The 15,945-nt window shown below is 38.9% G+C and overlaps 1 protein-coding gene across 3 annotated transcripts in view; it reads right to left on the minus strand.

Annotated features, from left to right (window-relative positions):
• The window catches only part of DENND4C (DENN domain containing 4C), a 158,375-nt gene extending 146,105 nt beyond the window's left edge, over window positions 1-12,270 (minus strand). Inside the window, exon 1 of one of the 3 annotated variants that reach the window (XM_077148071.1) lies at window positions 11,833-12,270. The gene's annotated coding sequence lies outside the window, so the exon portion shown is untranslated. Of the gene's footprint in view, window positions 1-9,905; window positions 10,182-11,832 lie in introns of those variants that run through there. The other 2 variants (XM_077148069.1, XM_077148070.1) reach the window with 2 other exon arrangements.
• Between the last annotated feature and the right edge of the window lie 3,675 nt (window positions 12,271-15,945).

Below are 15,945 nucleotides of genomic sequence, written 5' to 3' on the forward strand. Positions count from 1 at the left end.
AACAAATACAAATGGCTAAAAAGCACATTAAGAGATGTTCACTCTCATTAGCCTAAGGGAAATATAGATAAAGACTACAATGAAATACCATCTCACATCTATAAAAATGGCTGCTATTAAAGGATAGGCTAAGCTTCCTTAAAATTAGGCCTGAGAGTCACCCTCAGAGAACCTCTTTTGTTGCTCAGATGTGGCCTCTCTCTCCTCAGCCAAGACAACAAGAAAACTCACTGCCCTCCACCCTCTACGTGGAACATAGGTCTCAGTGTGGACCTTCCTGGCAACATGGGACAGAAATCCTAGAATGAGCTGGATCTCAGCACCAAGGGATTGAGAAAACCTTCTCGACCAAAAGGGGAAGAGCAAAACGAGACAAAATAAAGTGTCAATGGCTGAGAGATTCCAAACAGAGTCGAGAGGTTATCTTGGAGGTTGCTTTGATGCATTATATAGATATCACCTTTTTAGTTAAGGTGTAAAGGAGAGGCTAGAGGGCAGTGCCTGAAAATGTAGAGCTGTGTTCCAGTACCAGGTTTCTTGAAGATGACTGCATAATGGTATAGCTTTCGCAATGTGATTGTGTGATTGTGAAAACCTTGTGTCTGATGCTCCTTTTATCTACCTTATTGCCAGACAAGTAAAACATACAGATTAAAAATAAATCAATAATAGAGGGAACAAATGTTAAAATAAATTTAGTAGATTGAAATGCTAGTGATCAATGAAAGGGAGGGGTAAGGGGTATAGTATGTATGAATATTTTTCCGTTTTCTTTTTTATTTCTTTTGCTGGAGTGAGGTTAATGTTAAAAAAAGCAATCATGGTGATGACTACACAACTATGCAATGATATTGTCAGTCACTGATTGTACACCATGTATAGAATGTTTGTATGTCAAGAATGTATGTTTGTTTGTTAAGGTTTTACAATAAAAATATCAAAGCAGAAAAAAAAGGATGAACCTTGAGGACATAATGCTGGGGAAATAAGTCAGACACAAAAGGATACATACTGTATGATTCCACTTTTATGACCATGGTAAAGGTAAAATAAGAGGCTTATAATACAGAATCCAGGGGACCTAGAGATACATAGAAGCTTGAGATGGATGAACAGTTTGCTAATGAGGATGAACTTACTGTAAGGGAACAGAAAGAACTGAAGCAGTTCACTAGTGGGTCTATAAGTAATATTACCATATTGAAGGTGAACATGATTGAAAAGGGTTGTAGAGACTCATATGTCCCACCAATTAACATTATAAATATAAATAAGTTCTTCCATGAACTACTGCAAAGGTATGAATCTTGTACAAAGAGTGTATAATTTGGGGGTATAGGGGGAAAACTGCTATTGCATGCTATGGGCTATGTTTAACAGGAAAACATCAACAGTACCACAGCAATAACAGGGGTACACAACGCAGGGAGAGACAACAGTGAGGGGAAGGTTTGGATTTCTATTTGGTGAGGGTATGTTTATTGGCTATCTTTCTCTTGGGAAGAATGAAATTATGTAAAACTTAAAGTGCTGACAGACTGTTGACTTTGGACATTATACATGAGGCCCAGTAGATGGTGGAGGCTTAAGATGCACTGACTGAGAAATAGATTGGTGAACAATGGTGCAAACATATAATGGAGCACAGTGCTGCTACAAAAAGGAACAAAGTTGAAAGGAATTCAACAACGTGAATGAACTGTGGGACATTTGGTGAGGCAAAATAAGCCAGAAACAAAAGAGCAAATATTGTATGATCTCATTTAGAAAATACTTATAAGAAAACTAGGGCCTAGATTGTAAGCTTTTATAGAAGTCACATTTAGTTCCGAGTGGTAATTGTTATTTCAGGATTTTGAGGGGCTGTTTTAAATGTGTAAAACCTAGTATTTAAAGAATGAAGCCAATAAGGTTGGAATCAAGTTAATTCAGAATACAGGGGTGTGGTAGCTAGATTCAGTTGTCAACTTGGCCAGGTGAAGGTGCCTAGTTATACTGCTATGGACATGAGCCTATGGCATGTGAACCTCATCTGCTGCTGATTACATCTGCAGTCAGCTAGGAGGCATGCCTGCTGCAATGAATGATGTTTGATTTAATTGGCTGGTGCTTAAATAAGACAGCTCAACGTAGCACAACCAAGCAGCTCAGCATACCTCATCTAAGCACTCTCAGCTCAGCCCAGGCCTTTGGAGATGCAGAAAGGAATCACCCCGGGGAAAGTTGGTGGAACCCAGAGGCCTGGAGAGAAGGCCAGCAGAGAACACCCTGTGCCTTCCCATGCAAGAAAGAATGTCAGTTGAAAGTTAGCTGCCTTTCCTCTGAAGAACTAATGAAATAAATCTCCTTTTTATCAAAAGCCAATCCATCTCTGGTGTGTCGCCTTCTGGCAGCTAGCAAACTAGAACAGATTTTGGTACCAGAAGTGGGGTGCTGCTGCAGTTTGCAAATACCAAACATATTGGAACAGCTTTTTAAGTGGATAAGGGGAAGATTTTGGAGGAACTGTGAAGCGAATGATGGAGAAGTCCTGGAGTGCTTGCAGAGATTGTTGGTGTAGACAGAACCACTGTCAAACTGGAAAAAGGTGGACACAAAAGGGAAAAATTGGGAGTTTGCAGAGTGAGAACCATGAAGATCGGGTCTGAAGCCAAGAAACCTCAGCCAGGAGAGTGGACCCAAACAGAGATTCCAAACAGAGTCAAAAGTTTATCCTGGGGCGGGCCACGGTGGCTCAGCAGGTAAGAATGCTTGCCTGCCATGCCCGAGGACCCGGGTTCAATCCCCGGTGCCTGCCCATGTAAAAAAAAAAAAAAAAAAAAAGAGGTTATCCTGGAGGTTATTCTTATGCATTAAGAATATTAAGAATAACACCTTGTTAGTCAAGATGTAGTGAAGATGCTGCCTGAAAATGTGGAGCTGTGTTCCAGTAGCCATGTTTCTTGAAGATGATAATGATATAGCTTTCACGATGTGACTGTGTGATTGTGAAAACCTTGTGTCTGATGCTCCTTTTATCTACCTTATCAACAGACGAGTAAAACATATGGAATAAAGATGAATAATAGGGGGAACAAATGTTAAAATAAATTTAGAGTGAAATGCTGGTGACTGGTGAGGTGGACGGGTGGGGGGTATGGTATGTATGAATTTTTTTCTGTTGTCTTTTTATTTCTTTTTCTGAATAGATGCAAATGTTATAAGAAATGATCATGATAATGAATACGCAACTATGTGATGATATCGTGAAATACTGATTATATATGTAGAATGGAATGGCCAAAAGTTATGAATGTTTGCATTTTTTTGGTATTTTAAAAAAATAATAAAAAAATTAAAAGAAAGCAAACCATTTTGGAAAAAAGCTTCAGAGCTCTCATAGCCAGAGACTGTTGGTGTAGACAGAACCACTGTCAATCTGGACAAAGGCGGACACAAAATGCGGAAGGAAAATGACCCTGGGGAAGTCCCTCAAAACCAGAACCCTGGAGAGAAAGCTAGCAGATATCACTACGTACTTCCCAGCATCAAGGTATCTTTATATGGATGCCTTAGTTTAGACATTTTAACCGCCTTAGAACTATAAACTTGCAACTTAATAAACCAATTAATTGGCTAAATAAAGTAACTATAAACTACCTATAAGAAGCATTTTTAAATATTGAGATTCAAATAGCTTACAAATAAAAGGAAATATAATTAAATGGCAAAATTGGTAAAATGTTGAAATTGGTGTATCTATGTAACAGGGAGGGGGTGAGCTTATGTTGCATTTCTCTGTATGGGTTTTAGTTATTTATGCAACTAGTTTGAAAATGTTTACAAATAAAAAATTTAAGGGAAAGAAAAGAGGTAAAAGGGTAACTGATTTTGGACAAAGAAATAAACACAATTCAATAGGTAAAGAACAGTCTTTTCAATAAACAGTGCTGAAATAAACATAACCATGAGCCAAAAAAAAAAAATTATCTAGACAGAATTTACACCTTTTCCAAGAATCAATTCAAAATGGACCATACAAAAAACCAAATCAATGGGCCAAGCCCTTAATCTTGAGGTTCGCCTCTACGAAACTTATTCCTGCAGGGATAGGCTAAGCCTACTTAAAATTAGGCTTAAGCATGGCCTCCAGAGAACCTCTTTTGTTGGTAAGATGTGGCCTCTCTCTCTAAGCCAGCTTGGCAGGTGAACTCACTGCACCTCCCTCCTACATGGGACATGACTCCCAGGGGTATAAATCTCTGTGGCAATGTGAGACAGAACTCTGGGACGAGCCAGGACTAAGCATTAAGGGATTCAGAAAGCTTACTTGACCAAAAGGGGGAAGAGACAAATGAGACAAAATAAAGTTTCAGTGGCTGAGAGATTTCAAACACTTTAGAGGTTAGCATGGAGGTTATTGTTATGCATTATATAGATATCCCTTTTTTAATTAACTTATTCATTTTTAATTTTATTAATAAAACCAGTCAACATACAATATGAACATTCTGTTTTTATCACATAGTTGTATATTTATCATCATGATCATTTCTTAGAACATTTGCATCTTTTCAGAAAAATAAAAAGAAAACAAAAAAAATTCATACATACCATGCCCCTTACCCCTCCCTTTCATTGATCACTAGCATTTCAATCTACCAAATTCATTTCAACATTTGTTCCCCCTATTATTTATTTAGATATCCTTTTTTAAGTTTCTGGTATATCGGAGCAGCTGGAGGCAAGTACCTGAAACTGTTGCGCTGTGTTCCTATAGCCTTGATTCCTGAAGACATCGTGTGTGGGCTGTATGTGTGTTAAGATTTGCCAATATAAATACTAAAAAAAAACGGACCATACCTAAAGATAAAACACAATATAATAAAATTTCTGGTGATGACACAGAGTAACATCTAGGTGACCTTCGGTTTGGCAACGACTTTTCAGACACATCAAAAGCACGATCCATAAAAGACAAACTGGTACGTTGGACTTCACTGAAATCAAAAATCTCTACTCTGTGAAACCAGCTGCAATAAGCACACCTACCACTCACATCTTGGTTTCTAACACCATCCTCCAATAAAAATGGCTGATTCTAAGACGGAGGCAGAAAATATACAAAATGAGCTTAGAGCATTTTGTAATTCCAAAAAGTGAGGGAGTACAATAACAAGAAGAAAAATAAACCTGCATTGATATGTTAATTGATATGTTAAAGAAGCATAGGTAATAACTGAAAGTGCCAATGGCCAAATATAAAACAATTTGAGCAACAAATTAATAATCTACATATAAGAGCCAGAAACTTAAAACTCCTACAAGAAAGCACAGGGAAGCATCTTTAGGACCTTGTGTTAGGCAATGGTTTCTTAGACTTTACACCTAACACACAAATGACAAAAGGAAACAACAGATGAATGGAAAATCATTAAAATTTAAAATTTTGTGCAAAGGACATTATCACGAAAATGAAAAGATAACCTACAAAATAGGAGAAAATATTTTGAAACCACCACCTGAGAAGGGTTTAATATCCAGAATATATAGTGAAATTCTGCAACTCAACAATAAAAAGATAAACTTGTTTAAAAAATGGGTAAAAGACTTCAGAAGACATTCTTCTAAAGATAATACACAAATGTCCAAAAAGCACATGAAAACATGTGCAATGTTATTACCCATTAGAGAAATACAAACCAAAACCACAAGGTACCATTTCACACCCACTAGAATAGCAACTACTAAAAAGGTAAAAAATTAACAAATGTTGAAAAGGTGTGGAGAAACAGGAAAACTCATTCAATGCTGATGGGAATGTAAAGTGGTACAGTCACTGTGGAAGAAAATTTGGCAAGTCCTCTGAAAGCTAAGTAAAGAATTACCATGTGACCCAGCAACCCCTCTTCTAGGTACATATCCAAAAGAACTGAAAGCAGGGACTGGAACAGAGGTTTGCACACCAGTGTCATAGAAGCATTATTCAAAATTGCAAAGAGATGGAAGAAGCAACACAAGTGTGCATCAATTTATCCAGACACAATGTATGATCTCACTGATATGAAATGGGTGAGAATCTAGAATACAGTTACCAAGGGACTGGGTGGGGGTAGGGAATAAGGAGCTAAGGCTTAAAGTGTAGAGCTTCTATTTGGGACAACTGAAATATTTTGATAATGGATGTGGTGAGGCCAGCATAACTTGGGAATGTAATGAACAGCACTGAATTATGTACTTGAATGTAGTTAAAAGGGGATTTTTCGGTTGTATATTACTAACAACAATCAATGCAAGGTGTTAACAATAAGAGTGATATATGGGAACTCTGTATTCTATGCATGATAAAAAAAAGTCTTCTAACACTTACACTTTTAGGATTTAACCATCCCTAAATTAAAAGGCAAATGAACTCTATATAAATGTTTAAAGAACTAGATGCAAAGAATTAAAATAGTCGAAGATGTTTTAAAAACCTATAATATGACTCCTCTATAAGTCAAAATATTATAAATTTGATTTGTATATATTAGGTTTAGTTGAAACAAGGGACACAGAGACATTTAAGTCCCATGACATTATAATACAAGAATTATATTGCTTCCAACATTCTAAAGTTAAAATTAATGGACAGAGAAATATGTAGCAAGTCAATAACAGAATTTTTATATCTTAATTCTACTTAATGAAGTCAAGTTGCACTTGCACAAGTACAGGTTTTCATCTCGCTTTAATTTAGTTCTCTGTTCAAAACTATATTGTAGTAGTCCTAATAAACCATTTCAAAGGAAACAGTGTTATCAGACAAAGGCTGTGGATTCTTTGGCAGTCAATAATCAATTTCTGAAACACTGGGGCTTCAAATGGAGAGTGTATCAATAGGTGCGTAGTAGGAGAGCAGATGGCCTATTGACCCAAAATCTATCTCTTTGAGTTTAGAGGGTTCAAGGTTTTTAAGGATTTTAGAAAGGAGAGATGAAATCATTACAATATCAAATAGCAAATTCCAAGCAGAAAAGGAGACAGTGTTATTATCATTTCAATGGGAAAACATAATCAGAAATGAGGGGAGGCACAGCTATCGTTTCAATATTAAAGCTGTAAACTAAGACAGAAAAGTTACCTTTCAATAGCAAAGTCTAGGGGATTTACAAATGTAAGGGGCTGAAACTAGTTAATAGCTGACTTCAAATTCTTTCTTAGTCTTAGAGCTTTTTCCCTACCAAAAAAGAAAAAAGACCAGATAAAAGGAGTAACAGCTCTCACAATCACAAAGGAAGGCACAATCATTTCACATATCAGTCATCTCAGATATCAGGACAGCTGAATTACAGCTTAAGGATTTCAGATATTTCCCTCTAATATAACAGAAAGCAAGTAATAAAAATCATCCCTTAAACCCTATTTTTCAGTTACAAGTCCTCCCTATCATTTAATAATTATCTCTCGATCTTGATGGATATCTGGACAATGACTCTTCTACCCAATTCAAGGCTGAAAAGGGGCTTTGTCATTAAGGGGCAGAGGAATTAATGGATGAAACCAATTGTGCTTGGAGAGTCCAGTACTTCTGGGTTTCAGAGCTCCTCTGACATTGGAACAATCTGGAAGGCGGTTTGTTTTTGTTCTTGTTTGATTTTGGCTGCATGGTCCTGGGACCCGAACCCAGGTCTCCTGCATGAAAGGGAAGCATTCTACCACTGAACCACCTATGCATCCTTCAATCTGGAGGTTTTAAGTTTCTGAAAACAAACTTCATAAGTAAAATTTTATAGAGCCCAGGATATCTTTCAAGGTTTCCCACAACACTGTTGGTTGAGATTTGCCATATTGTGGCAGTTTGTGACATCTAGCTGAAACTTGCCATAAGAGTAAACTCTCGACTTGATTTGAAAGTCAAGTCACGACCTCTCAATTCGATTTGAAATCTCTTAGCCATTAAAATTCAAATATATTATTTTCCCCTGTTTCGGTCTGCTAATCCATGATGCCAGGACCAGGCTCATCCTTAGGACTTATTGTCTCACGATGCCAGACTTATACCCCTAAAATTACGTCCCACATAAGGGGAAAGGTCAGAGTTTGGCTCAGAGAGAGACAACATTTGAGCCAACAGCAGAGGTTTTCTGGAGATGACTCTTTGGCACTAATTTTAAGTAGGATCAATTTGCTAATATAGAAATAAATTTCATAAAGGCAAGCCTCAAGATTGAGGCCTTGGTTTATTAGATTGGTAGCTCCTCTTGCTTAAGAAAATGCCAGGAATTTCCCAGGTAAGGAAGTTTAATAGTTCTATTTCCCAGTTCCTCAAGGGATTTGCAAACATTACTCCATTTTCTGTCCAAAATACGCTGAAATGCATTATGATATAACATTAACTTGTACAGAATATTAAGATTTTATTCCTATTCCAAGTTATACATCAAATAAAGCTGAATTAGCTTGTTTAACTGACTAGACAGATTAATTTAGATAGAGTGCTACAGAAAATTTAAATTTTGGGCAAAATAAACATTTTTTTCATCTCACACAAAAGTTAAAGCTTTGAAATAAAGGCAGTATTTTTTACCTTGTATACTGATTTACTTTAGTTTTAACTAGACCAACAGTTCAAAGAAAGTTTACTTCTAAAAAAATAAATACGTGTTAGCTTAAAATCTAGTGTATTAATAAAGTTAATTAAATTAATATGGAAAAAAAAGTAATGAAAAGGAAGAAGAAACAAGCATGTTAACTAAAGCCTAACATTAACACTACAAATGAGCATCATACTTGGTTTAGGGATTGATAAAACGTTGAAAATTACTGAAGCTGGAAAATGGGCACTTGGGGGTTCATTATAATATTGTCTCTACACTTATTTTATGCTTGAAAATTTCAAAAACAAAAAGTTTAAAACTAATTTGAACTATCCTATTAGTAAAATGGTTTCATTGTTGCATTATTTTAAGAGTAAAAGTTGGAATTACTAAAATATTCAAAGACAGGGAAATGGTTAAATAAACTGGCAGTAAAAATTTGGGCTACTACATATCCATAAAAATAATAACATGCAGCACCAGGGAAAGCATGTTAAATTTAAAAAGACAATTGTATAAACATTAAGCACAAAATTATATACAAGTATATATAGGATTAGTATATTATACTAATTAATATATTATGAAAGTATAATGGGATTAAAATGCAGAATATAAATGTAAGATGGGTGGTAATAATTGAATTTTTTCTTTCAAATTCTTTTAATCACGTTATATTTTTTTCCGATTAAAAAAAATCTCAAATACCACATTTAGTTCTTCTACACCCATGCACTTCCATAAGTAGAAAAATTTTTAAAGTTTATAAACCACCTGACTTCTTCCCACAAAATACTAAATTTTAAAGTTCAAACAATAAAGTTATCTGATTTTGGAATTTCCTAAAATGTGATGTTAAAGACTTAATGTATTACACCAACTGTTGTACGTAAAACTCTGTACCCAAGTTAAAACTCTTATAACGGAACCTCTCATTATAATACCGCATCCCATTACTACAAGTCTGTCAAGCTGACAATCTGAAATGAGGTACAACAGGGACGATAAAAATTTAATTTATGTATTATGAAAACTTATTTCCCCTTACAATTTACATTTCAGCAAGCATATATTAGAAAGTCAAATTGTAAGACTAATTCCATTTTGCAAATCAGAGAGATGATATAAGACAATCTGCCTCTGACTCAGCAACTTTCTTTTTACTTTACAACCTGTACTTAAGATGCAAGGATAAGACTGAAATCTAACTTTCAAACTGAGCAGCAAAGCCAATGCAAAACCAGTATTTGTCTTGGTAGGAAACTGTAATGAAAATATGAAATATTTTAGTCTTAATGGCAGATATACAAAGAGCAAAGGTGACTTTTGGATTATCATGCAATATACCTGAGTATCTACAAATTAGCTCTTATTGCAGATACTTCACATGTTCTTTTTAGAAAGCACCTCACTCAAATATCTTTCAAAGTCATGGCACCACGAAGTTCCTTGTCATTTAAAACATCTGAATTTTAAGAAGTCTCCCCACACGAACTCCTCTGCAATTTCTTCAGCTAAAAAAAAAAAACAGCTCAAATGTATACTATAAAACAGTGTATTTACAATCAACAAGAAAATGCAATTATTTACAAATTTAAACAAAAGTAAAATTACTTCAATGCACATCTTCAACATTTCTAATATCACAGTTTTTCTATGACCCAAAACAACAAGTGTAAACAATAAATATATTGAGGTATTATGGCCAAAGTTAACTGCTATAAAATCAGTTCACTAAAATCAGTAATACAAAAGATGAGATCCCTAATTTCAAGCGACACTTTTACAAAATGGCCACAGGAGATAGCAAAAGGGAGAAAGTGTGGATCGAGTCGTAGAAAACCCTTCGTCGGTACTAGAAAAACAAACCAAAGCAAGCCTATAAGAGAGGCAGATGTTCTACAAGAATGTATGTTCATTTTAGAGTACTCAGTCTCACCCCAAGAAGGCAGTTTACCAACTCCTTCACAGTAATAAAAAGACTAGGGCAGGATATAAATACAAGCTTTTTAAATAATTACACAGACTAAGAACAGTATCCTTAATGCTCAGAGATGAGGTTTTTCTTTTACAACTAATTTTGCTTTTACCATGCATGCACAGAAAATCATACAACACGCGGCATTTCAGATAGCTTAATATACAGTTACCTCACAGTAAATATTTATTAAGAACTTAGGGCCTCAGCACTTATGTCCTCCCCATCTTACTATATTCTTCACTCTCTAAACAGTGCAGTGGACGGGAAGGGAAATCCTACTACTACCGTAAATTGGGGTCTGGGGATAATGTCTTAATTGTGTTTGCACACAATTAAGTAGGCACAGTAGATCAGTTCCTCTGGCTAAAAATGTTTGACAATCTTTCTGAGGCAAAACCATACCAACAGCTGAGGGTTCACTTCTATAGATGACACTTGCCCTCACGTTTGCACAAGTAACTGCGGTAACTGCCCTCCATTTTCCCGTGTGAAACAAACACATAATTGGAGTTGGGGGGAGGTATTTAAAAATTGGGTCATTCCTTATTTGTTCTGATGAGGCACGGCTTTCAGGAGGAAAAAGGCTTAAGAAGCAGAAAAAGAGAAGGAAAAAAAGAACTGACAGCCTTCTCAATGCAGAAAAAAGTTACAGCTCTTTACCAGGAGTCAGCACAAGAAGCTCGTTAGTTGGTTTTATTTGTGTTTAGTCACTCAAGAGTTGAATGGACACTGCTTTTCTAAATCATCCCGGACAATAAAGCCCAGAGAATCCACCACCGTAAGGCAAAGAGGAAACACCCTCAATTCACCTGCGGCACCTGCCCGGGCCCCCCTACTCTCCGCTTGCGTCTCCCACGCCCCTCGGGCCCCAGACCTCTCCTGGGACCACTACCCACTACCCGCCGGGGCTCTCCGCCCAGCACTCAGCCTGCTTCTCCGCTGCCGCACCTCCCGCCCACGCCCTCTCCCACCCTGCCCCCACCCACCCGGGCGGGCCCCTCGGGCCCAGACCCCTTGCGCTCCTACGCAGAGGCACGCAGAGGCTCGTAGGAGCGCTGGTGGCGGCGCGGGGAGGCCTTTCCTGAAGTAGTCTCACCTCTCAGGCTCCGGGGATTCCTCAGCCCCGGAAACCGCGGAGAAAAAAGGTCTGGAATGCAAGCTTCCGCCACTCTATGCCTCCTCGGCGACCCTCCACTTGGAGTTCAGCCCTCCGAATTGCTACCTGCCCAGCGCCCTCCCCGGCCCGGCGGAGGCGCTGAGGACTCCTCGGCGAAAGGCCCTCGTCGCACTCACCTGCTGCCGCTCCTCCTTCAGCGCCACCCCGACACAGCCCCTTCCTAAGGCATGAAGCCGCCGGCTTCGCGGCCTGCGCGCCCTCGGCCGGACCGGGCGGGTGACTAGCTCCAGCGGCAGCCGCCGCCGCCGGCAAAGCCTGATCTGCGCCTGCGCCGTCTCACAGGCTCGGTCTCGAGGGGCGCCGCATGCAACGAGGGGTAACGGCTGGGAGCGCCAGTCGGCTCCAGCGCTTCGGATTACTGGAGGCCTCGGGCCGTGCGGGCGGCAGGTCGTCTAGGAGCTGCCTGTGGCACGGCCGCCCCGACAGCTGACGGCCATGTTTCTGTTCCCTTTTTCTTTTTTTCTCCCCCTCCTTCCGCCCCTTTCCCAGAGAACAGCACTTTCCTTGCCCCCTCCCGCTCCCTTTCCTACTGCGGGGGTGGGCGGTGAAGGGCGGGGGGAAGGGTGAGGAAGGGAGGGTTCGGGGGCGGAGCAGCGCCGGAACCCCGCCCCTGGGAGTGTAAGGGGCGGGGCGGCCTCAGAGACCCCCGCGGGACTCGGGGTCCACAGTCAGCTAGTCTGAGCGCCCCTCCTCCGCGTCCATGCCTAGGCGCGGAACAGAGACTGACCAGCGGAAAAGGAGCCCGCCGCGCTGCTTTGCGTTCCTTCTTGCGGGGCCGGGTCTCGCGCGGTGTCGTGTGGATTTATTACCTCGGGCAGGTGGCGACTGCTCCTCTCAGGGTTTTTCGAAAACGGGGAAAGTGGCGCCGAGAGGGCCAGGGTGACCGACGAGAGTTCCGGAATGGAGGCAGGTCTCTAGATGTGAAGTTTTCTCAGCAGGGTGGGAGTTGGAATTCCCACGCGTGGCCCGGGGTCTGCTGGGCCGGGGCGAGGCCGTCCGGCTGCAGCTTCCCGGAGCCCGGTTCCCCTTAGCAGCGCCCCAGGTGAGTCTGACCGCACTCCGTGTGCTCCCTTGGCGGAGATTTCGGGTTGGGAGCTCCGAATGTGGAAATCTCTTGATTAAATAATCTGGACCTTTTTGCTGCCGAAGGATAGCCTCCTTATCTACAGAGACGCGTGCGAAGTCATTTCGCCGTTTCGAGTAATGCAAATCTTGCGGGATGTTTTTGACATTTCGAAGTCGTAGTGAATGAGAAAGAATGACTAGTTATTCAAGAAGGAAATGGTTTTAAACAAACTGGGACAACGTTTTTTTCTTACTAGCAAAAAAGTAAAAGCGAGTGACTGCATAGATTCCATGGCAGGTGAAAATGAGAATTAGTAAGATTTGTGCATTTCTGCTGAAATGATACGTTTAATGATCATTTTTCTGAAAGTCATTCTCTTTTTATTCAGTATATACTGTTGCTAAGAAGTGTGGGGTTAGAGCTCAATTCACAGGTGTTATGTTGTCAGTTTACTTCTGATAATCTGAGGTTGTATGTACCTACTCGCAGAAACTAGTTTCCTAACCACATCAGCAGTCAGAATTAATTCAGAAATAATGCATAACAATAGAAATATATCTTATTTAATAGTAGTTTGGGTAAAAGTTCCTAATGGAAACCAATCCTTGTCATTGATGGTTTGGACGGCTGAAATTTAAAAAGTAATACTTTGAAATTTAGTTTGTGTATTTCTTGTCCTACCTTCCTTGAATGCAAATTAATTTTTAGTTTAAAAATATTTCATACAGACAAGATTTCTTAACGGGTGCACGTCGTTAATACTCAGGAATTGAGAGTTTTTTTCCTCTTTTCCCAGTTTTTTGCAACCACAGAAATGAAAAATGAAAGTCAGTGTAAATCTATTGTTTAACAGATTTTTCTCAATTTGAGATATAGAATTCGAGGATTTCTTTAATTTTTTTCACTATTATAATTGTTCTGTAGTTTTGCCATAGTTTTTATTGTCTTTTTCTACCCAAAGTGTCATTGAATAGACCTTGGGGACTAGTTTTTCTCTGAGGTAGTTGTTCTTAGGTCTGGAAGTTCTTGATTCAGCAACCTTCTCACTTCACTTTTACATGTTTAGAACTGAAATAAGTTCATTTTCATTTTTAAAAGGTAAAATATTTGTCTAGAAAGTCAGAAGGGAATTTAAGAGCCCAATAACAGTATAATCATTTTAATTGTTACAGTATCACCCTTTGAAGAGGGAAATATACTGTAGGCACTAGCAGAAAGTTTGTCCTTGCTACTTTCTGACTAGACTTTGTGTTAACTTTCTACAGTTCTTGATGGATGCACAATGCAAAGAGGTTGAATGGAGAGGTTGAAAATTTTCTTAAAATAAGCAAGATATTTTTGGCAGCCATCTTCACTGCAGCATGCCACATCATTTTCATCTTCCTGTTTGTTTTTTGAAAAATTCTAGACATTGCTTTTCACAGGAATATTCAAACTTTATGTTTCTGTATTTTTCTCTGTTTTGCCGAACTTTGTATTTAATGGAAGTGTTATTAATGTAATTGTAGTAAATTGAATAATGTCTCCCACAAAGACATGTTCAAGTTCTAATCTCTGGTCCTATGAACTCATTTGTAAATAGGATCTATGAAGATTTTTGAAGATTCTATTTAGCTGAATAACGGTGGGCCTTAATCCAATATGACTAAAGAATTTAAAAGCAAAGGAAATCCAGGCAGAGACACATGGTACTGAGGAGGAGGAGTAGAAGGTATAGGAGGAGACCAAAAAAGGTAGATCATCATGTGATAGAGGCAGAGATTGACTCTGTAGACTTCAGGAAAAGCATGCCCAGCTGATACCTTGATTTTGGGCTTCTAGCCTCCAAAATTGTGAGACAATAAATTCCTATTGTTTAAGCCAGCCGGTCTGTCGTTTTTTTTTTTTTTTTTTGGTAGCAGCAGGGCATACTAAGACACTAATAGTTTAATCTGATTATTGTAATTAATTACTTTTGTAGCATCTTAATATCTGAATTTCATGCTAGATTGTAAATTCTTTGAGGCAGTGATCATATCTATTATGTTCTCTTCCAGGACTCCAGTACCTGACAAGAGTATCTCAAAAATATATAATGAATAGTTGAAATGAAAAAGTCTGCACTTCCCTCACTTCTTTCCACCTAACCTTGGGCAGTTATTTAACCTTTCTTCATCTGTAAAATGGGTAGAATGATATTTGTTAAGAATTAAGACTATCCATATTTTACTGTGAGCTATGGTTATCAAACAGACCAGTTCAGTAATCAGTACTTACTTAGCACTTGTGATATACAGCCTCTCAAGTGGCTTTCAATGATCCCTACTTCCTAGTCTTTCAGTTATCCTCTCTCCTGGAGTATGGGGTGGACTTACTGACTAGCATACTGGTTTGAATCTGGTATTTGTTCTTTAATTCAGTCTTGTGAAGACAGACATATTGTTGGATGGGGCCCCCATGGAGGTGTGGCCCCATGCATTCAAGATGAATCTTGATCCTTTTACTGGAGTACTTTGAGAAAGCCAAGAAAGTTTAGAGAAACTAAGAAAATGCCCCCGGAGAAGCAAAGAGAGAACCCACAGATACTTAGAGAAAGAAAATGCCCCAGTAGAAGCCAGAAAGACCTGCAGAAGCTGAGGGAGCCATTTTGGAAAGCAACCCAGGAGAGAAGTTTCCACAGACATCACCCTATGCCTTCCCATGTGACAGAGAAACCCCAGACACAATCTGCCTTTCTTCAGTGATGGTATCCTCTTGTTGAAGCCTTAATTTGGACATTTTCATGGCCTTAGAACTGTAAGTTTGTAACCTAATAAATCCTCTTTGTATACCTAATCTATTTCTGGTATATTGTATTCTGGCAATATTAGCAAATGAAAACAACTGGTATCTAATACATAAAATACATCAGAAACTATGTGAGGTCACTTTGAATATTAGATTATAAAAACGACTGGGTTCTCTGTCTCATTTTCTTAGATTGCTTGATCTGGAGGAAGCCCGTTACCATGTCAAACCAGTGGAGCAGTCCATGTGAGTGAGTTCAGAAGTGGGTCCTCTCCAAACTGAACTTGAGATGACTGCAGCCCTAGCCAACACCTTGATTGCATTCTGAAAATCCCTGGACCAGAATCATCCAACTAAACCATTCCCAGATTCTTTTTTTTCTAACAGCATATTTAAA

This window comes from Tamandua tetradactyla, chromosome 2 (genome assembly GCF_023851605.1).
Source record: "Tamandua tetradactyla isolate mTamTet1 chromosome 2, mTamTet1.pri, whole genome shotgun sequence".
NCBI lineage: Eukaryota > Metazoa > Chordata > Mammalia > Pilosa > Myrmecophagidae > Tamandua > Tamandua tetradactyla.